The sequence below is a fragment of the Schistocerca nitens genome, chromosome 8, assembly GCF_023898315.1.
Source record: "Schistocerca nitens isolate TAMUIC-IGC-003100 chromosome 8, iqSchNite1.1, whole genome shotgun sequence".
Taxonomy (NCBI): domain Eukaryota; kingdom Metazoa; phylum Arthropoda; class Insecta; order Orthoptera; family Acrididae; genus Schistocerca; species Schistocerca nitens.
The window spans coordinates 23,785,643-23,808,508 of record NC_064621.1 but is presented as its reverse complement, the minus strand read 5'-3'; the positions used below and the strand labels follow the sequence as shown (position 1 = coordinate 23,808,508).

The window sequence follows — 22,866 nt, the reverse complement described above, 5'->3', positions numbered from 1 at the left end:
ACCCGTTACGTTCATTACGCAAGGCTCACGAGAGGGGCGCAGGTTGCATCCGCGTAGACACAAAATTTTGCGCCGCCCAGCGTGGGGCTCGAACCCACGACCCTGAGATTAAGAGTCTCATGCTCTACCGACTGAGCTAGCCGGGCTCCACACAATGCTTTACGAGCCATACAATACTGATGGGACCTGCGACCATCTATGGAAGATCCTTTTGACTACAGCTTATTTCCTGCTGCCACAAATGAGCTACAATCCTATTCAATGAAAAATTGTCTCCGAAAGGCATCAAATCTGCTTCAAATGATACGTGGCTATCAGCACCATTATTCAACACACATGCTCGACTGTGCGCAGACGCCTGTGGCGTAGCTCTTGGGCCCTGAATCAGACGCAGTAGTTCCAACAAAAACTCTCCTGAACGGCACTGTGCCGAAAATTTCGCTACAGATCACCCTTGTCTTGCTTGAGCTTCAGGTAGACGCCGGTTTGCAGCCAGGAAGCGGACAGCAGCAACTTTCAACTAGTTTTGTAGTACTCAAACAACACAGTAAAACAGCATGCATCTTTTGCAGAACTGGAAAAACTCGACCGTGACAGGATTCGAACCTGCAATCTTCGGATCCGAAGTCCGACGCCTTATCCATTAGGCCACACGGTCACTGGCGCAATACGCTTCCCCAAACACACCTCATTATCGCCATTTGTGCACTTCCCGGAATGAATTTACCATCTTTGACGCAATTCTCCAATTTCAGTACTAAAAATGCGACGCTACTTCTTGCTGTGTCCCATCGCAAGTTACATTCAAGCCCTTATGACGCTCATCAAACAAGAGCTTGCAAATCAGCTTCAATCGCTTAGTGCCATCTCAGTCGGTTGTAGAACGTACCTCACCCTATGAGATACAATGGCGAGTTGCCGCTATTACCAAAGCGGCGGCGGCGCCGACGACGACGACGACGACGACGACGACGACAACCGCGAGGGTCTCTATCAGGGGTAGAAAATACATCACAAGAACTAAGTATTTCACGTCGGCATTCTCCGGAGACTCCCAAAAGCAGCAGTTTCTGGTGCCTACTTTAATAGCACCATTCGCACTATTCATTTGCGAGAGCATTTCTTAAATACCGCACCCATTTATAATTTGTTTCATCCTTGACCGCTTTTTTCGAAAGGGCCACGGTGGGAGGGGCTTTTACAAAATTCATTTGCCTCCTGTGAGGATCGAACTCACGACCTCTGGTTTACTAGACCAGCGCTCTGCCACTGAGCTAAGGAGGCGCCTCCTAGCGCGCTTTTCGGGTACTTTGTTCTTATGGACTAGTGAATCGGAGATCTTCAGCTGGAAACGCACCGCATTAGCGACCATTATTTGCATTTAGCTACCACAGCTGCTGCTTTCCTACACATCTCACACGATATCGATGTACACCTAAAATTCCAAAACAACACATTTATTTCATTTCAGAGTTACTTTCAGCTTCAAATACCATTCCTCTGATATTCATAAGAAGCTAGGCATCGTCGTAACCCGTTACGTTCATTACGCAAGGCTCACGAGAGGGGCGCAGGTTGCATCCGCGTAGACACAAAATTTTGCGCCGCCCAGCGTGGGGCTCGAACCCACGACCCTGAGATTAAGAGTCTCATGCTCTACCGACTGAGCTAGCCGGGCTCCACACAATGCTTTACGAGCCATACAATACTGATGGGACCTGCGACCATCTATGGAAGATCCTTTTGACTACAGCTTATTTCCTGCTGCCACAAATGAGCTACAATCCTATTCAATGAAAAATTGTCTCCGAAAGGCATCAAATCTGCTTCAAATGATACGTGGCTATCAGCACCATTATTCAACACACATGCTCGACTGTGCGCAGACGCCTGTGGCGTAGCTCTTGGGCCCTGAATCAGACGCAGTAGTTCCAACAAAAACTCTCCTGAACGGCACTGTGCCGAAAATTTCGCTACAGATCACCCTTGTCTTGCTTGAGCTTCAGGTAGACGCCGGTTTGCAGCCAGGAAGCGGACAGCAGCAACTTTCAACTAGTTTTGTAGTACTCAAACAACACAGTAAAACAGCATGCATCTTTTGCAGAACTGGAAAAACTCGACCGTGACAGGATTCGAACCTGCAATCTTCGGATCCGAAGTCCGACGCCTTATCCATTAGGCCACACGGTCACTGGCGCAATACGCTTCCCCAAACACACCTCATTATCGCCATTTGTGCACTTCCCGGAATGAATTTACCATCTTTGACGCAATTCTCCAATTTCAGTACTAAAAATGCGACGCTACTTCTTGCTGTGTCCCATCGCAAGTTACATTCAAGCCCTTATGACGCTCATCAAACAAGAGCTTGCAAATCAGCTTCAATCGCTTAGTGCCATCTCAGTCGGTTGTAGAACGTACCTCACCCTATGAGATACAATGGCGAGTTGCCGCTATTACCAAAGCGGCGGCGGCGCCGACGACGACGACGACGACGACGACGACGACAACCGCGAGGGTCTCTATCAGGGGTAGAAAATACATCACAAGAACTAAGTATTTCACGTCGGCATTCTCCGGAGACTCCCAAAAGCAGCAGTTTCTGGTGCCTACTTTAATAGCACCATTCGCACTATTCATTTGCGAGAGCATTTCTTAAATACCGCACCCATTTATAATTTGTTTCATCCTTGACCGCTTTTTTCGAAAGGGCCACGGTGGGAGGGGCTTTTACAAAATTCATTTGCCTCCTGTGAGGATCGAACTCACGACCTCTGGTTTACTAGACCAGCGCTCTGCCACTGAGCTAAGGAGGCGCCTCCTAGCGCGCTTTTCGGGTACTTTGTTCTTATGGACTAGTGAATCGGAGATCTTCAGCTGGAAACGCACCGCATTAGCGACCATTATTTGCATTTAGCTACCACAGCTGCTGCTTTCCTACACATCTCACACGATATCGATGTACACCTAAAATTCCAAAACAACACATTTATTTCATTTCAGAGTTACTTTCAGCTTCAAATACCATTCCTCTGATATTCATAAGAAGCTAGGCATCGTCGTAACCCGTTACGTTCATTACGCAAGGCTCACGAGAGGGGCGCAGGTTGCATCCGCGTAGACACAAAATTTTGCGCCGCCCAGCGTGGGGCTCGAACCCACGACCCTGAGATTAAGAGTCTCATGCTCTACCGACTGAGCTAGCCGGGCTCCACACAATGCTTTACGAGCCATACAATACTGATGGGACCTGCGACCATCTATGGAAGATCCTTTTGACTACAGCTTATTTCCTGCTGCCACAAATGAGCTACAATCCTATTCAATGAAAAATTGTCTCCGAAAGGCATCAAATCTGCTTCAAATGATACGTGGCTATCAGCACCATTATTCAACACACATGCTCGACTGTGCGCAGACGCCTGTGGCGTAGCTCTTGGGCCCTGAATCAGACGCAGTAGTTCCAACAAAAACTCTCCTGAACGGCACTGTGCCGAAAATTTCGCTACAGATCACCCTTGTCTTGCTTGAGCTTCAGGTAGACGCCGGTTTGCAGCCAGGAAGCGGACAGCAGCAACTTTCAACTAGTTTTGTAGTACTCAAACAACACAGTAAAACAGCATGCATCTTTTGCAGAACTGGAAAAACTCGACCGTGACAGGATTCGAACCTGCAATCTTCGGATCCGAAGTCCGACGCCTTATCCATTAGGCCACACGGTCACTGGCGCAATACGCTTCCCCAAACACACCTCATTATCGCCATTTGTGCACTTCCCGGAATGAATTTACCATCTTTGACGCAATTCTCCAATTTCAGTACTAAAAATGCGACGCTACTTCTTGCTGTGTCCCATCGCAAGTTACATTCAAGCCCTTATGACGCTCATCAAACAAGAGCTTGCAAATCAGCTTCAATCGCTTAGTGCCATCTCAGTCGGTTGTAGAACGTACCTCACCCTATGAGATACAATGGCGAGTTGCCGCTATTACCAAAGCGGCGGCGGCGCCGACGACGACGACGACGACGACGACGACGACGACGACAACCGCGAGGGTCTCTATCAGGGGTAGAAAATACATCACAAGAACTAAGTATTTCACGTCGGCATTCTCCGGAGACTCCCAAAAGCAGCAGTTTCTGGTGCCTACTTTAATAGCACCATTCGCACTATTCATTTGCGAGAGCATTTCTTAAATACCGCACCCATTTATAATTTGTTTCATCCTTGACCGCTTTTTTCGAAAGGGCCACGGTGGGAGGGGCTTTTACAAAATTCATTTGCCTCCTGTGAGGATCGAACTCACGACCTCTGGTTTACTAGACCAGCGCTCTGCCACTGAGCTAAGGAGGCGCCTCCTAGCGCGCTTTTCGGGTACTTTGTTCTTATGGACTAGTGAATCGGAGATCTTCAGCTGGAAACGCACCGCATTAGCGACCATTATTTGCATTTAGCTACCACAGCTGCTGCTTTCCTACACATCTCACACGATATCGATGTACACCTAAAATTCCAAAACAACACATTTATTTCATTTCAGAGTTACTTTCAGCTTCAAATACCATTCCTCTGATATTCATAAGAAGCTAGGCATCGTCGTAACCCGTTACGTTCATTACGCAAGGCTCACGAGAGGGGCGCAGGTTGCATCCGCGTAGACACAAAATTTTGCGCCGCCCAGCGTGGGGCTCGAACCCACGACCCTCAGATTAAGAGTCTCATGCTCTACCGACTGAGCTAGCCGGGCTCCACACAATGCTTTACGAGCCATACAATACTGATGGGACCTGCGACCATCTATGGAAGATCCTTTTGACTACAGCTTATTTCCTGCTGCCACAAATGAGCTACAATCCTATTCAATGAAAAATTGTCTCCGAAAGGCATCAAATCTGCTTCAAATGATACGTGGCTATCAGCACCATTATTCAACACACATGCTCGACTGTGCGCAGACGCCTGTGGCGTAGCTCTTGGGCCCTGAATCAGACGCAGTAGTTCCAACAAAAACTCTCCTGAACGGCACTGTGCCGAAAATTTCGCTACAGATCACCCTTGTCTTGCTTGAGCTTCAGGTAGACGCCGGTTTGCAGCCAGGAAGCGGACAGCAGCAACTTTCAACTAGTTTTGTAGTACTCAAACAACACAGTAAAACAGCATGCATCTTTTGCAGAACTGGAAAAACTCGACCGTGACAGGATTCGAACCTGCAATCTTCGGATCCGAAGTCCGACGCCTTATCCATTAGGCCACACGGTCACTGGCGCAATACGCTTCCCCAAACACACCTCATTATCGCCATTTGTGCACTTCCCGGAATGAATTTACCATCTTTGACGCAATTCTCCAATTTCAGTACTAAAAATGCGACGCTACTTCTTGCTGTGTCCCATCGCAAGTTACATTCAAGCCCTTATGACGCTCATCAAACAAGAGCTTGCAAATCAGCTTCAATCGCTTAGTGCCATCTCAGTCGGTTGTAGAACGTACCTCACCCTATGAGATACAATGGCGAGTTGCCGCTATTACCAAAGCGGCGGCGGCGCCGACGACGACGACGACGACGACGACGACGACGACGACGACGACGACAACCGCGAGGGTCTCTATCAGGGGTAGAAAATACATCACAAGAACTAAGTATTTCACGTCGGCATTCTCCGGAGACTCCCAAAAGCAGCAGTTTCTGGTGCCTACTTTAATAGCACCATTCGCACTATTCATTTGCGAGAGCATTTCTTAAATACCGCACCCATTTATAATTTGTTTCATCCTTGACCGCTTTTTTCGAAAGGGCCACGGTGGGAGGGGCTTTTACAAAATTCATTTGCCTCCTGTGAGGATCGAACTCACGACCTCTGGTTTACTAGACCAGCGCTCTGCCACTGAGCTAAGGAGGCGCCTCCTAGCGCGCTTTTCGGGTACTTTGTTCTTATGGACTAGTGAATCGGAGATCTTCAGCTGGAAACGCACCGCATTAGCGACCATTATTTGCATTTAGCTACCACAGCTGCTGCTTTCCTACACATCTCACACGATATCGATGTACACCTAAAATTCCAAAACAACACATTTATTTCATTTCAGAGTTACTTTCAGCTTCAAATACCATTCCTCTGATATTCATAAGAAGCTAGGCATCGTCGTAACCCGTTACGTTCATTACGCAAGGCTCACGAGAGGGGCGCAGGTTGCATCCGCGTAGACACAAAATTTTGCGCCGCCCAGCGTGGGGCTCGAACCCACGACCCTGAGATTAAGAGTCTCATGCTCTACCGACTGAGCTAGCCGGGCTCCACACAATGCTTTACGAGCCATACAATACTGATGGGACCTGCGACCATCTATGGAAGATCCTTTTGACTACAGCTTATTTCCTGCTGCCACAAATGAGCTACAATCCTATTCAATGAAAAATTGTCTCCGAAAGGCATCAAATCTGCTTCAAATGATACGTGGCTATCAGCACCATTATTCAACACACATGCTCGACTGTGCGCAGACGCCTGTGGCGTAGCTCTTGGGCCCTGAATCAGACGCAGTAGTTCCAACAAAAACTCTCCTGAACGGCACTGTGCCGAAAATTTCGCTACAGATCACCCTTGTCTTGCTTGAGCTTCAGGTAGACGCCGGTTTGCAGCCAGGAAGCGGACAGCAGCAACTTTCAACTAGTTTTGTAGTACTCAAACAACACAGTAAAACAGCATGCATCTTTTGCAGAACTGGAAAAACTCGACCGTGACAGGATTCGAACCTGCAATCTTCGGATCCGAAGTCCGACGCCTTATCCATTAGGCCACACGGTCACTGGCGCAATACGCTTCCCCAAACACACCTCATTATCGCCATTTGTGCACTTCCCGGAATGAATTTACCATCTTTGACGCAATTCTCCAATTTCAGTACTAAAAATGCGACGCTACTTCTTGCTGTGTCCCATCGCAAGTTACATTCAAGCCCTTATGACGCTCATCAAACAAGAGCTTGCAAATCAGCTTCAATCGCTTAGTGCCATCTCAGTCGGTTGTAGAACGTACCTCACCCTATGAGATACAATGGCGAGTTGCCGCTATTACCAAAGCGGCGGCGGCGCCGACGACGACGACGACGACGACGACGACGACGACGACGACGACGACAACCGCGAGGGTCTCTATCAGGGGTAGAAAATACATCACAAGAACTAAGTATTTCACGTCGGCATTCTCCGGAGACTCCCAAAAGCAGCAGTTTCTGGTGCCTACTTTAATAGCACCATTCGCACTATTCATTTGCGAGAGCATTTCTTAAATACCGCACCCATTTATAATTTGTTTCATCCTTGACCGCTTTTTTCGAAAGGGCCACGGTGGGAGGGGCTTTTACAAAATTCATTTGCCTCCTGTGAGGATCGAACTCACGACCTCTGGTTTACTAGACCAGCGCTCTGCCACTGAGCTAAGGAGGCGCCTCCTAGCGCGCTTTTCGGGTACTTTGTTCTTATGGACTAGTGAATCGGAGATCTTCAGCTGGAAACGCACCGCATTAGCGACCATTATTTGCATTTAGCTACCACAGCTGCTGCTTTCCTACACATCTCACACGATATCGATGTACACCTAAAATTCCAAAACAACACATTTATTTCATTTCAGAGTTACTTTCAGCTTCAAATACCATTCCTCTGATATTCATAAGAAGCTAGGCATCGTCGTAACCCGTTACGTTCATTACGCAAGGCTCACGAGAGGGGCGCAGGTTGCATCCGCGTAGACACAAAATTTTGCGCCGCCCAGCGTGGGGCTCGAACCCACGACCCTGAGATTAAGAGTCTCATGCTCTACCGACTGAGCTAGCCGGGCTCCACACAATGCTTTACGAGCCATACAATACTGATGGGACCTGCGACCATCTATGGAAGATCCTTTTGACTACAGCTTATTTCCTGCTGCCACAAATGAGCTACAATCCTATTCAATGAAAAATTGTCTCCGAAAGGCATCAAATCTGCTTCAAATGATACGTGGCTATCAGCACCATTATTCAACACACATGCTCGACTGTGCGCAGACGCCTGTGGCGTAGCTCTTGGGCCCTGAATCAGACGCAGTAGTTCCAACAAAAACTCTCCTGAACGGCACTGTGCCGAAAATTTCGCTACAGATCACCCTTGTCTTGCTTGAGCTTCAGGTAGACGCCGGTTTGCAGCCAGGAAGCGGACAGCAGCAACTTTCAACTAGTTTTGTAGTACTCAAACAACACAGTAAAACAGCATGCATCTTTTGCAGAACTGGAAAAACTCGACCGTGACAGGATTCGAACCTGCAATCTTCGGATCCGAAGTCCGACGCCTTATCCATTAGGCCACACGGTCACTGGCGCAATACGCTTCCCCAAACACACCTCATTATCGCCATTTGTGCACTTCCCGGAATGAATTTACCATCTTTGACGCAATTCTCCAATTTCAGTACTAAAAATGCGACGCTACTTCTTGCTGTGTCCCATCGCAAGTTACATTCAAGCCCTTATGACGCTCATCAAACAAGAGCTTGCAAATCAGCTTCAATCGCTTAGTGCCATCTCAGTCGGTTGTAGAACGTACCTCACCCTATGAGATACAATGGCGAGTTGCCGCTATTACCAAAGCGGCGGCGGCGCCGACGACGACGACGACGACGACGACGACGACGACGACGACGACGACGACGACGACAACCGCGAGGGTCTCTATCAGGGGTAGAAAATACATCACAAGAACTAAGTATTTCACGTCGGCATTCTCCGGAGACTCCCAAAAGCAGCAGTTTCTGGTGCCTACTTTAATAGCACCATTCGCACTATTCATTTGCGAGAGCATTTCTTAAATACCGCACCCATTTATAATTTGTTTCATCCTTGACCGCTTTTTTCGAAAGGGCCACGGTGGGAGGGGCTTTTACAAAATTCATTTGCCTCCTGTGAGGATCGAACTCACGACCTCTGGTTTACTAGACCAGCGCTCTGCCACTGAGCTAAGGAGGCGCCTCCTAGCGCGCTTTTCGGGTACTTTGTTCTTATGGACTAGTGAATCGGAGATCTTCAGCTGGAAACGCACCGCATTAGCGACCATTATTTGCATTTAGCTACCACAGCTGCTGCTTTCCTACACATCTCACACGATATCGATGTACACCTAAAATTCCAAAACAACACATTTATTTCATTTCAGAGTTACTTTCAGCTTCAAATACCATTCCTCTGATATTCATAAGAAGCTAGGCATCGTCGTAACCCGTTACGTTCATTACGCAAGGCTCACGAGAGGGGCGCAGGTTGCATCCGCGTAGACACAAAATTTTGCGCCGCCCAGCGTGGGGCTCGAACCCACGACCCTGAGATTAAGAGTCTCATGCTCTACCGACTGAGCTAGCCGGGCTCCACACAATGCTTTACGAGCCATACAATACTGATGGGACCTGCGACCATCTATGGAAGATCCTTTTGACTACAGCTTATTTCCTGCTGCCACAAATGAGCTACAATCCTATTCAATGAAAAATTGTCTCCGAAAGGCATCAAATCTGCTTCAAATGATACGTGGCTATCAGCACCATTATTCAACACACATGCTCGACTGTGCGCAGACGCCTGTGGCGTAGCTCTTGGGCCCTGAATCAGACGCAGTAGTTCCAACAAAAACTCTCCTGAACGGCACTGTGCCGAAAATTTCGCTACAGATCACCCTTGTCTTGCTTGAGCTTCAGGTAGACGCCGGTTTGCAGCCAGGAAGCGGACAGCAGCAACTTTCAACTAGTTTTGTAGTACTCAAACAACACAGTAAAACAGCATGCATCTTTTGCAGAACTGGAAAAACTCGACCGTGACAGGATTCGAACCTGCAATCTTCGGATCCGAAGTCCGACGCCTTATCCATTAGGCCACACGGTCACTGGCGCAATACGCTTCCCCAAACACACCTCATTATCGCCATTTGTGCACTTCCCGGAATGAATTTACCATCTTTGACGCAATTCTCCAATTTCAGTACTAAAAATGCGACGCTACTTCTTGCTGTGTCCCATCGCAAGTTACATTCAAGCCCTTATGACGCTCATCAAACAAGAGCTTGCAAATCAGCTTCAATCGCTTAGTGCCATCTCAGTCGGTTGTAGAACGTACCTCACCCTATGAGATACAATGGCGAGTTGCCGCTATTACCAAAGCGGCGGCGGCGCCGACGACGACGACGACGACGACGACGACGACGACGACGACGACAACCGCGAGGGTCTCTATCAGGGGTAGAAAATACATCACAAGAACTAAGTATTTCACGTCGGCATTCTCCGGAGACTCCCAAAAGCAGCAGTTTCTGGTGCCTACTTTAATAGCACCATTCGCACTATTCATTTGCGAGAGCATTTCTTAAATACCGCACCCATTTATAATTTGTTTCATCCTTGACCGCTTTTTTCGAAAGGGCCACGGTGGGAGGGGCTTTTACAAAATTCATTTGCCTCCTGTGAGGATCGAACTCACGACCTCTGGTTTACTAGACCAGCGCTCTGCCACTGAGCTAAGGAGGCGCCTCCTAGCGCGCTTTTCGGGTACTTTGTTCTTATGGACTAGTGAATCGGAGATCTTCAGCTGGAAACGCACCGCATTAGCGACCATTATTTGCATTTAGCTACCACAGCTGCTGCTTTCCTACACATCTCACACGATATCGATGTACACCTAAAATTCCAAAACAACACATTTATTTCATTTCAGAGTTACTTTCAGCTTCAAATACCATTCCTCTGATATTCATAAGAAGCTAGGCATCGTCGTAACCCGTTACGTTCATTACGCAAGGCTCACGAGAGGGGCGCAGGTTGCATCCGCGTAGACACAAAATTTTGCGCCGCCCAGCGTGGGGCTCGAACCCACGACCCTGAGATTAAGAGTCTCATGCTCTACCGACTGAGCTAGCCGGGCTCCACACAATGCTTTACGAGCCATACAATACTGATGGGACCTGCGACCATCTATGGAAGATCCTTTTGACTACAGCTTATTTCCTGCTGCCACAAATGAGCTACAATCCTATTCAATGAAAAATTGTCTCCGAAAGGCATCAAATCTGCTTCAAATGATACGTGGCTATCAGCACCATTATTCAACACACATGCTCGACTGTGCGCAGACGCCTGTGGCGTAGCTCTTGGGCCCTGAATCAGACGCAGTAGTTCCAACAAAAACTCTCCTGAACGGCACTGTGCCGAAAATTTCGCTACAGATCACCCTTGTCTTGCTTGAGCTTCAGGTAGACGCCGGTTTGCAGCCAGGAAGCGGACAGCAGCAACTTTCAACTAGTTTTGTAGTACTCAAACAACACAGTAAAACAGCATGCATCTTTTGCAGAACTGGAAAAACTCGACCGTGACAGGATTCGAACCTGCAATCTTCGGATCCGAAGTCCGACGCCTTATCCATTAGGCCACACGGTCACTGGCGCAATACGCTTCCCCAAACACACCTCATTATCGCCATTTGTGCACTTCCCGGAATGAATTTACCATCTTTGACGCAATTCTCCAATTTCAGTACTAAAAATGCGACGCTACTTCTTGCTGTGTCCCATCGCAAGTTACATTCAAGCCCTTATGACGCTCATCAAACAAGAGCTTGCAAATCAGCTTCAATCGCTTAGTGCCATCTCAGTCGGTTGTAGAACGTACCTCACCCTATGAGATACAATGGCGAGTTGCCGCTATTACCAAAGCGGCGGCGGCGCCGACGACGACGACGACGACGACGACGACGACGACGACGACAACCGCGAGGGTCTCTATCAGGGGTAGAAAATACATCACAAGAACTAAGTATTTCACGTCGGCATTCTCCGGAGACTCCCAAAAGCAGCAGTTTCTGGTGCCTACTTTAATAGCACCATTCGCACTATTCATTTGCGAGAGCATTTCTTAAATACCGCACCCATTTATAATTTGTTTCATCCTTGACCGCTTTTTTCGAAAGGGCCACGGTGGGAGGGGCTTTTACAAAATTCATTTGCCTCCTGTGAGGATCGAACTCACGACCTCTGGTTTACTAGACCAGCGCTCTGCCACTGAGCTAAGGAGGCGCCTCCTAGCGCGCTTTTCGGGTACTTTGTTCTTATGGACTAGTGAATCGGAGATCTTCAGCTGGAAACGCACCGCATTAGCGACCATTATTTGCATTTAGCTACCACAGCTGCTGCTTTCCTACACATCTCACACGATATCGATGTACACCTAAAATTCCAAAACAACACATTTATTTCATTTCAGAGTTACTTTCAGCTTCAAATACCATTCCTCTGATATTCATAAGAAGCTAGGCATCGTCGTAACCCGTTACGTTCATTACGCAAGGCTCACGAGAGGGGCGCAGGTTGCATCCGCGTAGACACAAAATTTTGCGCCGCCCAGCGTGGGGCTCGAACCCACGACCCTGAGATTAAGAGTCTCATGCTCTACCGACTGAGCTAGCCGGGCTCCACACAATGCTTTACGAGCCATACAATACTGATGGGACCTGCGACCATCTATGGAAGATCCTTTTGACTACAGCTTATTTCCTGCTGCCACAAATGAGCTACAATCCTATTCAATGAAAAATTGTCTCCGAAAGGCATCAAATCTGCTTCAAATGATACGTGGCTATCAGCACCATTATTCAACACACATGCTCGACTGTGCGCAGACGCCTGTGGCGTAGCTCTTGGGCCCTGAATCAGACGCAGTAGTTCCAACAAAAACTCTCCTGAACGGCACTGTGCCGAAAATTTCGCTACAGATCACCCTTGTCTTGCTTGAGCTTCAGGTAGACGCCGGTTTGCAGCCAGGAAGCGGACAGCAGCAACTTTCAACTAGTTTTGTAGTACTCAAACAACACAGTAAAACAGCATGCATCTTTTGCAGAACTGGAAAAACTCGACCGTGACAGGATTCGAACCTGCAATCTTCGGATCCGAAGTCCGACGCCTTATCCATTAGGCCACACGGTCACTGGCGCAATACGCTTCCCCAAACACACCTCATTATCGCCATTTGTGCACTTCCCGGAATGAATTTACCATCTTTGACGCAATTCTCCAATTTCAGTACTAAAAATGCGACGCTACTTCTTGCTGTGTCCCATCGCAAGTTACATTCAAGCCCTTATGACGCTCATCAAACAAGAGCTTGCAAATCAGCTTCAATCGCTTAGTGCCATCTCAGTCGGTTGTAGAACGTACCTCACCCTATGAGATACAATGGCGAGTTGCCGCTATTACCAAAGCGGCGGCGGCGCCGACGACGACGACGACGACGACGACGACGACGACGACGACGACAACCGCGAGGGTCTCTATCAGGGGTAGAAAATACATCACAAGAACTAAGTATTTCACGTCGGCATTCTCCGGAGACTCCCAAAAGCAGCAGTTTCTGGTGCCTACTTTAATAGCACCATTCGCACTATTCATTTGCGAGAGCATTTCTTAAATACCGCACCCATTTATAATTTGTTTCATCCTTGACCGCTTTTTTCGAAAGGGCCACGGTGGGAGGGGCTTTTACAAAATTCATTTGCCTCCTGTGAGGATCGAACTCACGACCTCTGGTTTACTAGACCAGCGCTCTGCCACTGAGCTAAGGAGGCGCCTCCTAGCGCGCTTTTCGGGTACTTTGTTCTTATGGACTAGTGAATCGGAGATCTTCAGCTGGAAACGCACCGCATTAGCGACCATTATTTGCATTTAGCTACCACAGCTGCTGCTTTCCTACACATCTCACACGATATCGATGTACACCTAAAATTCCAAAACAACACATTTATTTCATTTCAGAGTTACTTTCAGCTTCAAATACCATTCCTCTGATATTCATAAGAAGCTAGGCATCGTCGTAACCCGTTACGTTCATTACGCAAGGCTCACGAGAGGGGCGCAGGTTGCATCCGCGTAGACACAAAATTTTGCGCCGCCCAGCGTGGGGCTCGAACCCACGACCCTGAGATTAAGAGTCTCATGCTCTACCGACTGAGCTAGCCGGGCTCCACACAATGCTTTACGAGCCATACAATACTGATGGGACCTGCGACCATCTATGGAAGATCCTTTTGACTACAGCTTATTTCCTGCTGCCACAAATGAGCTACAATCCTATTCAATGAAAAATTGTCTCCGAAAGGCATCAAATCTGCTTCAAATGATACGTGGCTATCAGCACCATTATTCAACACACATGCTCGACTGTGCGCAGACGCCTGTGGCGTAGCTCTTGGGCCCTGAATCAGACGCAGTAGTTCCAACAAAAACTCTCCTGAACGGCACTGTGCCGAAAATTTCGCTACAGATCACCCTTGTCTTGCTTGAGCTTCAGGTAGACGCCGGTTTGCAGCCAGGAAGCGGACAGCAGCAACTTTCAACTAGTTTTGTAGTACTCAAACAACACAGTAAAACAGCATGCATCTTTTGCAGAACTGGAAAAACTCGACCGTGACAGGATTCGAACCTGCAATCTTCGGATCCGAAGTCCGACGCCTTATCCATTAGGCCACACGGTCACTGGCGCAATACGCTTCCCCAAACACACCTCATTATCGCCATTTGTGCACTTCCCGGAATGAATTTACCATCTTTGACGCAATTCTCCAATTTCAGTACTAAAAATGCGACGCTACTTCTTGCTGTGTCCCATCGCAAGTTACATTCAAGCCCTTATGACGCTCATCAAACAAGAGCTTGCAAATCAGCTTCAATCGCTTAGTGCCATCTCAGTCGGTTGTAGAACGTACCTCACCCTATGAGATACAATGGCGAGTTGCCGCTATTACCAAAGCGGCGGCGGCGCCGACGACGACGACGACGACGACGACGACGACGACGACGACGACAACCGCGAGGGTCTCTATCAGGGGTAGAAAATACATCACAAGAACTAAGTATTTCACGTCGGCATTCTCCGGAGACTCCCAAAAGCAGCAGTTTCTGGTGCCTACTTTAATAGCACCATTCGCACTATTCATTTGCGAGAGCATTTCTTAAATACCGCACCCATTTATAATTTGTTTCATCCTTGACCGCTTTTTTCGAAAGGGCCACGGTGGGAGGGGCTTTTACAAAATTCATTTGCCTCCTGTGAGGATCGAACTCACGACCTCTGGTTTACTAGACCAGCGCTCTGCCACTGAGCTAAGGAGGCGCCTCCTAGCGCGCTTTTCGGGTACTTTGTTCTTATGGACTAGTGAATCGGAGATCTTCAGCTGGAAACGCACCGCATTAGCGACCATTATTTGCATTTAGCTACCACAGCTGCTGCTTTCCTACACATCTCACACGATATCGATGTACACCTAAAATTCCAAAACAACACATTTATTTCATTTCAGAGTTACTTTCAGCTTCAAATACCATTCCTCTGATATTCATAAGAAGCTAGGCATCGTCGTAACCCGTTACGTTCATTACGCAAGGCTCACGAGAGGGGCGCAGGTTGCATCCGCGTAGACACAAAATTTTGCGCCGCCCAGCGTGGGGCTCGAACCCACGACCCTGAGATTAAGAGTCTCATGCTCTACCGACTGAGCTAGCCGGGCTCCACACAATGCTTTACGAGCCATACAATACTGATGGGACCTGCGACCATCTATGGAAGATCCTTTTGACTACAGCTTATTTCCTGCTGCCACAAATGAGCTACAATCCTATTCAATGAAAAATTGTCTCCGAAAGGCATCAAATCTGCTTCAAATGATACGTGGCTATCAGCACCATTATTCAACACACATGCTCGACTGTGCGCAGACGCCTGTGGCGTAGCTCTTGGGCCCTGAATCAGACGCAGTAGTTCCAACAAAAACTCTCCTGAACGGCACTGTGCCGAAAATTTCGCTACAGATCACCCTTGTCTTGCTTGAGCTTCAGGTAGACGCCGGTTTGCAGCCAGGAAGCGGACAGCAGCAACTTTCAACTAGTTTTGTAGTACTCAAACAACACAGTAAAACAGCATGCATCTTTTGCAGAACTGGAAAAACTCGACCGTGACAGGATTCGAACCTGCAATCTTCGGATCCGAAGTCCGACGCCTTATCCATTAGGCCACACGGTCACTGGCGCAATACGCTTCCCCAAACACACCTCATTATCGCCATTTGTGCACTTCCCGGAATGAATTTACCATCTTTGACGCAATTCTCCAATTTCAGTACTAAAAATGCGACGCTACTTCTTGCTGTGTCCCATCGCAAGTTACATTCAAGCCCTTATGACGCTCATCAAACAAGAGCTTGCAAATCAGCTTCAATCGCTTAGTGCCATCTCAGTCGGTTGTAGAACGTACCTCACCCTATGAGATACAATGGCGAGTTGCCGCTATTACCAAAGCGGCGGCGGCGCCGACGACGACGACGACGACGACGACGACGACGACAACCGCGAGGGTCTCTATCAGGGGTAGAAAATACATCACAAGAACTAAGTATTTCACGTCGGCATTCTCCGGAGACTCCCAAAAGCAGCAGTTTCTGGTGCCTACTTTAATAGCACCATTCGCACTATTCATTTGCGAGAGCATTTCTTAAATACCGCACCCATTTATAATTTGTTTCATCCTTGACCGCTTTTTTCGAAAGGGCCACGGTGGGAGGGGCTTTTACAAAATTCATTTGCCTCCTGTGAGGATCGAACTCACGACCTCTGGTTTACTAGACCAGCGCTCTGCCACTGAGCTAAGGAGGCGCCTCCTAGCGCGCTTTTCGGGTACTTTGTTCTTATGGACTAGTGAATCGGAGATCTTCAGCTGGAAACGCACCGCATTAGCGACCATTATTTGCATTTAGCTACCACAGCTGCTGCTTTCCTACACATCTCACACGATATCGATGTACACCTAAAATTCCAAAACAACACATTTATTTCATTTCAGAGTTACTTTCAGCTTCAAATACCATTCCTCTGATATTCATAAGAAGCTAGGCATCGTCGTAACCCGTTACGTTCATTACGCAAGGCTCACGAGAGGGGCGCAGGTTGCATCCGCGTAGACACAAAATTTTGCGCCGCCCAGCGTGGGGCTCGAACCCACGACCCTGAGATTAAGAGTCTCATGCTCTACCGACTGAGCTAGCCGGGCTCCACACAATGCTTTACGAGCCATACAATACTGATGGGACCTGCGACCATCTATGGAAGATCCTTTTGACTACAGCTTATTTCCTGCTGCCACAAATGAGCTACAATCCTATTCAATGAAAAATTGTCTCCGAAAGGCATCAAATCTGCTTCAAATGATACGTGGCTATCAGCACCATTATTCAACACACATGCTCGACTGTGCGCAGACGCCTGTGGCGTAGCTCTTGGGCCCTGAATCAGACGCAGTAGTTCCAACAAAAACTCTCCTGAACGGCACTGTGCCGAAAATTTCGCTACAGATCACCCTTGTCTTGCTTGAGCTTCAGGTAGACGCCGGTTTGCAGCCAGGAAGCGGACAGCAGCAACTTTCAACTAGTTTTGTAGTACTCAAACAACACAGTAAAACAGCATGCATCTTTTGCAGAACTGGAAAAACTCGACCGTGACAGGATTCGAACCTGCAATCTTCGGATCCGAAGTCCGACGCCTTATCCATTAGGCCACACGGTCACTGGCGCAATACGCTTCCCCAAACACACCTCATTATCGCCATTTGTGCACTTCCCGGAATGAATTTACCATCTTTGACGCAATTCTCCAATTTCAGTACTAAAAATGCGACGCTACTTCTTGCTGTGTCCCATCGCAAGTTACATTCAAGCCCTTATGACGCTCATCAAACAAGAGCTTGCAAATCAGCTTCAATCGCTTAGTGCCATCTCAGTCGGTTGTAGAACGTACCTCACCCTATGAGATACAATGGCGAGTTGCCGCTATTACCAAAGCGGCGGCGGCGCCGACGACGACGACGACGACGACGACGACGACGACGACGACGACAACCGCGAGGGTCTCTATCAGGGGTAGAAAATACATCACAAGAACTAAGTATTTCACGTCGGCATTCTCCGGAGACTCCCAAAAGCAGCAGTTTCTGGTGCCTACTTTAATAGCACCATTCGCACTATTCATTTGCGAGAGCATTTCTTAAATACCGCACCCATTTATAATTTGTTTCATCCTTGACCGCTTTTTTCGAAAGGGCCACGGTGGGAGGGGCTTTTACAAAATTCATTTGCCTCCTGTGAGGATCGAACTCACGACCTCTGGTTTACTAGACCAGCGCTCTGCCACTGAGCTAAGGAGGCGCCTCCTAGCGCGCTTTTCGGGTACTTTGTTCTTATGGACTAGTGAATCGGAGATCTTCAGCTGGAAACGCACCGCATTAGCGACCATTATTTGCATTTAGCTACCACAGCTGCTGCTTTCCTACACATCTCACACGATATCGATGTACACCTAAAATTCCAAAACAACACATTTATTTCATTTCAGAGTTACTTTCAGCTTCAAATACCATTCCTCTGATATTCATAAGAAGCTAGGCATCGTCGTAACCCGTTACGTTCATTACGCAAGGCTCACGAGAGGGGCGCAGGTTGCATCCGCGTAGACACAAAATTTTGCGCCGCCCAGCGTGGGGCTCGAACCCACGACCCTGAGATTAAGAGTCTCATGCTCTACCGACTGAGCTAGCCGGGCTCCACACAATGCTTTACGAGCCATACAATACTGATGGGACCTGCGACCATCTATGGAAGATCCTTTTGACTACAGCTTATTTCCTGCTGCCACAAATGAGCTACAATCCTATTCAATGAAAAATTGTCTCCGAAAGGCATCAAATCTGCTTCAAATGATACGTGGCTATCAGCACCATTATTCAACACACATGCTCGACTGTGCGCAGACGCCTGTGGCGTAGCTCTTGGGCCCTGAATCAGACGCAGTAGTTCCAACAAAAACTCTCCTGAACGGCACTGTGCCGAAAATTTCGCTACAGATCACCCTTGTCTTGCTTGAGCTTCAGGTAGACGCCGGTTTGCAGCCAGGAAGCGGACAGCAGCAACTTTCAACTAGTTTTGTAGTACTCAAACAACACAGTAAAACAGCATGCATCTTTTGCAGAACTGGAAAAACTCGACCGTGACAGGATTCGAACCTGCAATCTTCGGATCCGAAGTCCGACGCCTTATCCATTAGGCCACACGGTCACTGGCGCAATACGCTTCCCCAAACACACCTCATTATCGCCATTTGTGCACTTCCCGGAATGAATTTACCATCTTTGACGCAATTCTCCAATTTCAGTACTAAAAATGCGACGCTACTTCTTGCTGTGTCCCATCGCAAGTTACATTCAAGCCCTTATGACGCTCATCAAACAAGAGCTTGCAAATCAGCTTCAATCGCTTAGTGCCATCTCAGTCGGTTGTAGAACGTACCTCACCCTATGAGATACAATGGCGAGTTGCCGCTATTACCAAAGCGGCGGCGGCGCCGACGACGACGACGACGACGACGACGACGACGACAACCGCGAGGGTCTCTATCAGGGGTAGAAAATACATCACAAGAACTAAGTATTTCACGTCGGCATTCTCCGGAGACTCCCAAAAGCAGCAGTTTCTGGTGCCTACTTTAATAGCACCATTCGCACTATTCATTTGCGAGAGCATTTCTTAAATACCGCACCCATTTATAATTTGTTTCATCCTTGACCGCTTTTTTCGAAAGGGCCACGGTGGGAGGGGCTTTTACAAAATTCATTTGCCTCCTGTGAGGATCGAACTCACGACCTCTGGTTTACTAGACCAGCGCTCTGCCACTGAGCTAAGGAGGCGCCTCCTAGCGCGCTTTTCGGGTACTTTGTTCTTATGGACTAGTGAATCGGAGATCTTCAGCTGGAAACGCACCGCATTAGCGACCATTATTTGCATTTAGCTACCACAGCTGCTGCTTTCCTACACATCTCACACGATATCGATGTACACCTAAAATTCCAAAACAACACATTTATTTCATTTCAGAGTTACTTTCAGCTTCAAATACCATTCCTCTGATATTCATAAGAAGCTAGGCATCGTCGTAACCCGTTACGTTCATTACGCAAGGCTCACGAGAGGGGCGCAGGTTGCATCCGCGTAGACACAAAATTTTGCGCCGCCCAGCGTGGGGCTCGAACCCACGACCCTGAGATTAAGAGTCTCATGCTCTACCGACTGAGCTAGCCGGGCTCCACACAATGCTTTACGAGCCATACAATACTGATGGGACCTGCGACCATCTATGGAAGATCCTTTTGACTACAGCTTATTTCCTGCTGCCACAAATGAGCTACAATCCTATTCAATGAAAAATTGTCTCCGAAAGGCATCAAATCTGCTTCAAATGATACGTGGCTATCAGCACCATTATTCAACACACATGCTCGACTGTGCGCAGACGCCTGTGGCGTAGCTCTTGGGCCCTGAATCAGACGCAGTAGTTCCAACAAAAACTCTCCTGAACGGCACTGTGCCGAAAATTTCGCTACAGATCACCCTTGTCTTGCTTGAGCTTCAGGTAGACGCCGGTTTGCAGCCAGGAAGCGGACAGCAGCAACTTTCAACTAGTTTTGTAGTACTCAAACAACACAGTAAAACAGCATGCATCTTTTGCAGAACTGGAAAAACTCGACCGTGACAGGATTCGAACCTGCAATCTTCGGATCCGAAGTCCGACGCCTTATCCATTAGGCCACACGGTCACTGGCGCAATACGCTTCCCCAAACACACCTCATTATCGCCATTTGTGCACTTCCCGGAATGAATTTACCATCTTTGACGCAATTCTCCAATTTCAGTACTAAAAATGCGACGCTACTTCTTGCTGTGTCCCATCGCAAGTTACATTCAAGCCCTTATGACGCTCATCAAACAAGAGCTTGCAAATCAGCTTCAATCGCTTAGTGCCATCTCAGTCGGTTGTAGAACGTACCTCACCCTATGAGATACAATGGCGAGTTGCCGCTATTACCAAAGCGGCGGCGGCGCCGACGACGACGACAACCGCGAGGGTCTCTATCAGGGGTAGAAAATACATCACAAGAACTAAGTATTTCACGTCGGCATTCTCCGGAGACTCCCAAAAGCAGCAGTTTCTGGTGCCTACTTTAATAGCACCATTCGCACTATTCATTTGCGAGAGCATTTCTTAAATACCGCACCCATTTATAATTTGTTTCATCCTTGACCGCTTTTTTCGAAAGGGCCACGGTGGGAGGGGCTTTTACAAAATTCATTTGCCTCCTGTGAGGATCGAACTCACGACCTCTGGTTTACTAGACCAGCGCTCTGCCACTGAGCTAAGGAGGCGCCTCCTAGCGCGCTTTTCGGGTACTTTGTTCTTATGGACTAGTGAATCGGAGATCTTCAGCTGGAAACGCACCGCATTAGCGACCATTATTTGCATTTAGCTACCACAGCTGCTGCTTTCCTACACATCTCACACGATATCGATGTACACCTAAAATTCCAAAACAACACATTTATTTCATTTCAGAGTTACTTTCAGCTTCAAATACCATTCCTCTGATATTCATAAGAAGCTAGGCATCGTCGTAACCCGTTACGTTCATTACGCAAGGCTCACGAGAGGGGCGCAGGTTGCATCCGCGTAGACACAAAATTTTGCGCCGCCCAGCGTGGGGCTCGAACCCACGACCCTGAGATTAAGAGTCTCATGCTCTACCGACTGAGCTAGCCGGGCTCCACACAATGCTTTACGAGCCATACAATACTGATGGGACCTGCGACCATCTATGGAAGATCCTTTTGACTACAGCTTATTTCCTGCTGCCACAAATGAGCTACAATCCTATTCAATGAAAAATTGTCTCCGAAAGGCATCAAATCTGCTTCAAATGATACGTGGCTATCAGCACCATTATTCAACACACATGCTCGACTGTGCGCAGACGCCTGTGGCGTAGCTCTTGGGCCCTGAATCAGACGCAGTAGTTCCAACAAAAACTCTCCTGAACGGCACTGTGCCGAAAATTTCGCTACAGATCACCCTTGTCTTGCTTGAGCTTCAGGTAGACGCCGGTTTGCAGCCAGGAAGCGGACAGCAGCAACTTTCAACTAGTTTTGTAGTACTCAAACAACACAGTAAAACAGCATGCATCTTTTGCAGAACTGGAAAAACTCGACCGTGACAGGATTCGAACCTGCAATCTTCGGATCCGAAGTCCGACGCCTTATCCATTAGGCCACACGGTCACTGGCGCAATACGCTTCCCCAAACACACCTCATTATCGCCATTTGTGCACTTCCCGGAATGAATTTACCATCTTTGACGCAATTCTCCAATTTCAGTACTAAAAATGCGACGCTACTTCTTGCTGTGTCCCATCGCAAGTTACATTCAAGCCCTTATGACGCTCATCAAACAAGAGCTTGCAAATCAGCTTCAATCGCTTAGTGCCATCTCAGTCGGTTGTAGAACGTACCTCACCCTATGAGATACAATGGCGAGTTGCCGCTATTACCAAAGCGGCGGCGGCGCCGACGACGACGACGACGACGACGACGACGACGACGACGACAACCGCGAGGGTCTCTATCAGGGGTAGAAAATACATCACAAGAACTAAGTATTTCACGTCGGCATTCTCCGGAGACTCCCAAAAGCAGCAGTTTCTGGTGCCTACTTTAATAGCACCATTCGCACTATTCATTTGCGAGAGCATTTCTTAAATACCGCACCCATTTATAATTTGTTTCATCCTTGACCGCTTTTTTCGAAAGGGCCACGGTGGGAGGGGCTTTTACAAAATTCATTTGCCTCCTGTGAGGATCGAACTCACGACCTCTGGTTTACTAGACCAGCGCTCTGCCACTGAGCTAAGGAGGCGCCTCCTAGCGCGCTTTTCG

The 22,866-nt window shown here is 48.1% G+C and overlaps 45 non-coding genes across 45 annotated transcripts; all 45 read right to left on the bottom strand.

Moving 5' to 3' along the window:
• Positions 1 to 73: 73 nt before the first annotated feature.
• On the bottom strand, positions 74 to 146 carry Trnak-cuu (transfer RNA lysine (anticodon CUU)). Its single transcript has one exon. It is a non-coding gene; the product is annotated as a tRNA-Lys (tRNA).
• Positions 147 to 585: 439 nt separating this feature from the next.
• Positions 586 to 658, bottom strand: Trnar-ucg (transfer RNA arginine (anticodon UCG)). The gene has a single exon. It is a non-coding gene; the product is annotated as a tRNA-Arg (tRNA).
• A 554-nt stretch (positions 659 to 1,212) lies between these two features.
• Positions 1,213 to 1,284, bottom strand: Trnat-agu (transfer RNA threonine (anticodon AGU)). Its single transcript has one exon. It is a non-coding gene; the product is annotated as a tRNA-Thr (tRNA).
• A 321-nt stretch (positions 1,285 to 1,605) lies between these two features.
• Trnak-cuu (transfer RNA lysine (anticodon CUU)) lies at positions 1,606 to 1,678 on the bottom strand. The gene has a single exon. It is a non-coding gene; the product is annotated as a tRNA-Lys (tRNA).
• Positions 1,679 to 2,117: 439 nt separating this feature from the next.
• On the bottom strand, positions 2,118 to 2,190 carry Trnar-ucg (transfer RNA arginine (anticodon UCG)). The gene has a single exon. It is a non-coding gene; the product is annotated as a tRNA-Arg (tRNA).
• A 554-nt stretch (positions 2,191 to 2,744) lies between these two features.
• On the bottom strand, positions 2,745 to 2,816 carry Trnat-agu (transfer RNA threonine (anticodon AGU)). Its single transcript has one exon. It is a non-coding gene; the product is annotated as a tRNA-Thr (tRNA).
• Positions 2,817 to 3,137: 321 nt separating this feature from the next.
• Trnak-cuu (transfer RNA lysine (anticodon CUU)) lies at positions 3,138 to 3,210 on the bottom strand. Its single transcript has one exon. It is a non-coding gene; the product is annotated as a tRNA-Lys (tRNA).
• Positions 3,211 to 3,649: 439 nt separating this feature from the next.
• On the bottom strand, positions 3,650 to 3,722 carry Trnar-ucg (transfer RNA arginine (anticodon UCG)). Its single transcript has one exon. It is a non-coding gene; the product is annotated as a tRNA-Arg (tRNA).
• A 560-nt stretch (positions 3,723 to 4,282) lies between these two features.
• Trnat-agu (transfer RNA threonine (anticodon AGU)) lies at positions 4,283 to 4,354 on the bottom strand. The gene has a single exon. It is a non-coding gene; the product is annotated as a tRNA-Thr (tRNA).
• Positions 4,355 to 4,675: 321 nt separating this feature from the next.
• Positions 4,676 to 4,748, bottom strand: Trnak-cuu (transfer RNA lysine (anticodon CUU)). The gene has a single exon. It is a non-coding gene; the product is annotated as a tRNA-Lys (tRNA).
• Positions 4,749 to 5,187: 439 nt separating this feature from the next.
• Trnar-ucg (transfer RNA arginine (anticodon UCG)) lies at positions 5,188 to 5,260 on the bottom strand. Its single transcript has one exon. It is a non-coding gene; the product is annotated as a tRNA-Arg (tRNA).
• A 569-nt stretch (positions 5,261 to 5,829) lies between these two features.
• Positions 5,830 to 5,901, bottom strand: Trnat-agu (transfer RNA threonine (anticodon AGU)). The gene has a single exon. It is a non-coding gene; the product is annotated as a tRNA-Thr (tRNA).
• Positions 5,902 to 6,222: 321 nt separating this feature from the next.
• On the bottom strand, positions 6,223 to 6,295 carry Trnak-cuu (transfer RNA lysine (anticodon CUU)). The gene has a single exon. It is a non-coding gene; the product is annotated as a tRNA-Lys (tRNA).
• A 439-nt stretch (positions 6,296 to 6,734) lies between these two features.
• On the bottom strand, positions 6,735 to 6,807 carry Trnar-ucg (transfer RNA arginine (anticodon UCG)). The gene has a single exon. It is a non-coding gene; the product is annotated as a tRNA-Arg (tRNA).
• A 569-nt stretch (positions 6,808 to 7,376) lies between these two features.
• Trnat-agu (transfer RNA threonine (anticodon AGU)) lies at positions 7,377 to 7,448 on the bottom strand. The gene has a single exon. It is a non-coding gene; the product is annotated as a tRNA-Thr (tRNA).
• A 321-nt stretch (positions 7,449 to 7,769) lies between these two features.
• Trnak-cuu (transfer RNA lysine (anticodon CUU)) lies at positions 7,770 to 7,842 on the bottom strand. The gene has a single exon. It is a non-coding gene; the product is annotated as a tRNA-Lys (tRNA).
• A 439-nt stretch (positions 7,843 to 8,281) lies between these two features.
• Positions 8,282 to 8,354, bottom strand: Trnar-ucg (transfer RNA arginine (anticodon UCG)). The gene has a single exon. It is a non-coding gene; the product is annotated as a tRNA-Arg (tRNA).
• Positions 8,355 to 8,932: 578 nt separating this feature from the next.
• Positions 8,933 to 9,004, bottom strand: Trnat-agu (transfer RNA threonine (anticodon AGU)). The gene has a single exon. It is a non-coding gene; the product is annotated as a tRNA-Thr (tRNA).
• A 321-nt stretch (positions 9,005 to 9,325) lies between these two features.
• On the bottom strand, positions 9,326 to 9,398 carry Trnak-cuu (transfer RNA lysine (anticodon CUU)). The gene has a single exon. It is a non-coding gene; the product is annotated as a tRNA-Lys (tRNA).
• A 439-nt stretch (positions 9,399 to 9,837) lies between these two features.
• Trnar-ucg (transfer RNA arginine (anticodon UCG)) lies at positions 9,838 to 9,910 on the bottom strand. The gene has a single exon. It is a non-coding gene; the product is annotated as a tRNA-Arg (tRNA).
• A 566-nt stretch (positions 9,911 to 10,476) lies between these two features.
• Positions 10,477 to 10,548, bottom strand: Trnat-agu (transfer RNA threonine (anticodon AGU)). The gene has a single exon. It is a non-coding gene; the product is annotated as a tRNA-Thr (tRNA).
• Positions 10,549 to 10,869: 321 nt separating this feature from the next.
• Trnak-cuu (transfer RNA lysine (anticodon CUU)) lies at positions 10,870 to 10,942 on the bottom strand. Its single transcript has one exon. It is a non-coding gene; the product is annotated as a tRNA-Lys (tRNA).
• Positions 10,943 to 11,381: 439 nt separating this feature from the next.
• Trnar-ucg (transfer RNA arginine (anticodon UCG)) lies at positions 11,382 to 11,454 on the bottom strand. Its single transcript has one exon. It is a non-coding gene; the product is annotated as a tRNA-Arg (tRNA).
• A 563-nt stretch (positions 11,455 to 12,017) lies between these two features.
• Positions 12,018 to 12,089, bottom strand: Trnat-agu (transfer RNA threonine (anticodon AGU)). The gene has a single exon. It is a non-coding gene; the product is annotated as a tRNA-Thr (tRNA).
• A 321-nt stretch (positions 12,090 to 12,410) lies between these two features.
• Trnak-cuu (transfer RNA lysine (anticodon CUU)) lies at positions 12,411 to 12,483 on the bottom strand. The gene has a single exon. It is a non-coding gene; the product is annotated as a tRNA-Lys (tRNA).
• Positions 12,484 to 12,922: 439 nt separating this feature from the next.
• Positions 12,923 to 12,995, bottom strand: Trnar-ucg (transfer RNA arginine (anticodon UCG)). Its single transcript has one exon. It is a non-coding gene; the product is annotated as a tRNA-Arg (tRNA).
• A 566-nt stretch (positions 12,996 to 13,561) lies between these two features.
• On the bottom strand, positions 13,562 to 13,633 carry Trnat-agu (transfer RNA threonine (anticodon AGU)). Its single transcript has one exon. It is a non-coding gene; the product is annotated as a tRNA-Thr (tRNA).
• A 321-nt stretch (positions 13,634 to 13,954) lies between these two features.
• Positions 13,955 to 14,027, bottom strand: Trnak-cuu (transfer RNA lysine (anticodon CUU)). The gene has a single exon. It is a non-coding gene; the product is annotated as a tRNA-Lys (tRNA).
• Positions 14,028 to 14,466: 439 nt separating this feature from the next.
• On the bottom strand, positions 14,467 to 14,539 carry Trnar-ucg (transfer RNA arginine (anticodon UCG)). The gene has a single exon. It is a non-coding gene; the product is annotated as a tRNA-Arg (tRNA).
• Positions 14,540 to 15,105: 566 nt separating this feature from the next.
• Positions 15,106 to 15,177, bottom strand: Trnat-agu (transfer RNA threonine (anticodon AGU)). The gene has a single exon. It is a non-coding gene; the product is annotated as a tRNA-Thr (tRNA).
• Positions 15,178 to 15,498: 321 nt separating this feature from the next.
• Positions 15,499 to 15,571, bottom strand: Trnak-cuu (transfer RNA lysine (anticodon CUU)). The gene has a single exon. It is a non-coding gene; the product is annotated as a tRNA-Lys (tRNA).
• Positions 15,572 to 16,010: 439 nt separating this feature from the next.
• On the bottom strand, positions 16,011 to 16,083 carry Trnar-ucg (transfer RNA arginine (anticodon UCG)). Its single transcript has one exon. It is a non-coding gene; the product is annotated as a tRNA-Arg (tRNA).
• Positions 16,084 to 16,640: 557 nt separating this feature from the next.
• Trnat-agu (transfer RNA threonine (anticodon AGU)) lies at positions 16,641 to 16,712 on the bottom strand. The gene has a single exon. It is a non-coding gene; the product is annotated as a tRNA-Thr (tRNA).
• Positions 16,713 to 17,033: 321 nt separating this feature from the next.
• Positions 17,034 to 17,106, bottom strand: Trnak-cuu (transfer RNA lysine (anticodon CUU)). The gene has a single exon. It is a non-coding gene; the product is annotated as a tRNA-Lys (tRNA).
• A 439-nt stretch (positions 17,107 to 17,545) lies between these two features.
• On the bottom strand, positions 17,546 to 17,618 carry Trnar-ucg (transfer RNA arginine (anticodon UCG)). Its single transcript has one exon. It is a non-coding gene; the product is annotated as a tRNA-Arg (tRNA).
• Positions 17,619 to 18,184: 566 nt separating this feature from the next.
• Positions 18,185 to 18,256, bottom strand: Trnat-agu (transfer RNA threonine (anticodon AGU)). The gene has a single exon. It is a non-coding gene; the product is annotated as a tRNA-Thr (tRNA).
• A 321-nt stretch (positions 18,257 to 18,577) lies between these two features.
• On the bottom strand, positions 18,578 to 18,650 carry Trnak-cuu (transfer RNA lysine (anticodon CUU)). The gene has a single exon. It is a non-coding gene; the product is annotated as a tRNA-Lys (tRNA).
• Positions 18,651 to 19,089: 439 nt separating this feature from the next.
• Positions 19,090 to 19,162, bottom strand: Trnar-ucg (transfer RNA arginine (anticodon UCG)). Its single transcript has one exon. It is a non-coding gene; the product is annotated as a tRNA-Arg (tRNA).
• A 557-nt stretch (positions 19,163 to 19,719) lies between these two features.
• Positions 19,720 to 19,791, bottom strand: Trnat-agu (transfer RNA threonine (anticodon AGU)). The gene has a single exon. It is a non-coding gene; the product is annotated as a tRNA-Thr (tRNA).
• Positions 19,792 to 20,112: 321 nt separating this feature from the next.
• Trnak-cuu (transfer RNA lysine (anticodon CUU)) lies at positions 20,113 to 20,185 on the bottom strand. The gene has a single exon. It is a non-coding gene; the product is annotated as a tRNA-Lys (tRNA).
• A 439-nt stretch (positions 20,186 to 20,624) lies between these two features.
• On the bottom strand, positions 20,625 to 20,697 carry Trnar-ucg (transfer RNA arginine (anticodon UCG)). The gene has a single exon. It is a non-coding gene; the product is annotated as a tRNA-Arg (tRNA).
• Positions 20,698 to 21,233: 536 nt separating this feature from the next.
• Positions 21,234 to 21,305, bottom strand: Trnat-agu (transfer RNA threonine (anticodon AGU)). The gene has a single exon. It is a non-coding gene; the product is annotated as a tRNA-Thr (tRNA).
• Positions 21,306 to 21,626: 321 nt separating this feature from the next.
• Trnak-cuu (transfer RNA lysine (anticodon CUU)) lies at positions 21,627 to 21,699 on the bottom strand. Its single transcript has one exon. It is a non-coding gene; the product is annotated as a tRNA-Lys (tRNA).
• A 439-nt stretch (positions 21,700 to 22,138) lies between these two features.
• On the bottom strand, positions 22,139 to 22,211 carry Trnar-ucg (transfer RNA arginine (anticodon UCG)). The gene has a single exon. It is a non-coding gene; the product is annotated as a tRNA-Arg (tRNA).
• A 563-nt stretch (positions 22,212 to 22,774) lies between these two features.
• Trnat-agu (transfer RNA threonine (anticodon AGU)) lies at positions 22,775 to 22,846 on the bottom strand. Its single transcript has one exon. It is a non-coding gene; the product is annotated as a tRNA-Thr (tRNA).
• Positions 22,847 to 22,866: the final 20 nt, after the last annotated feature.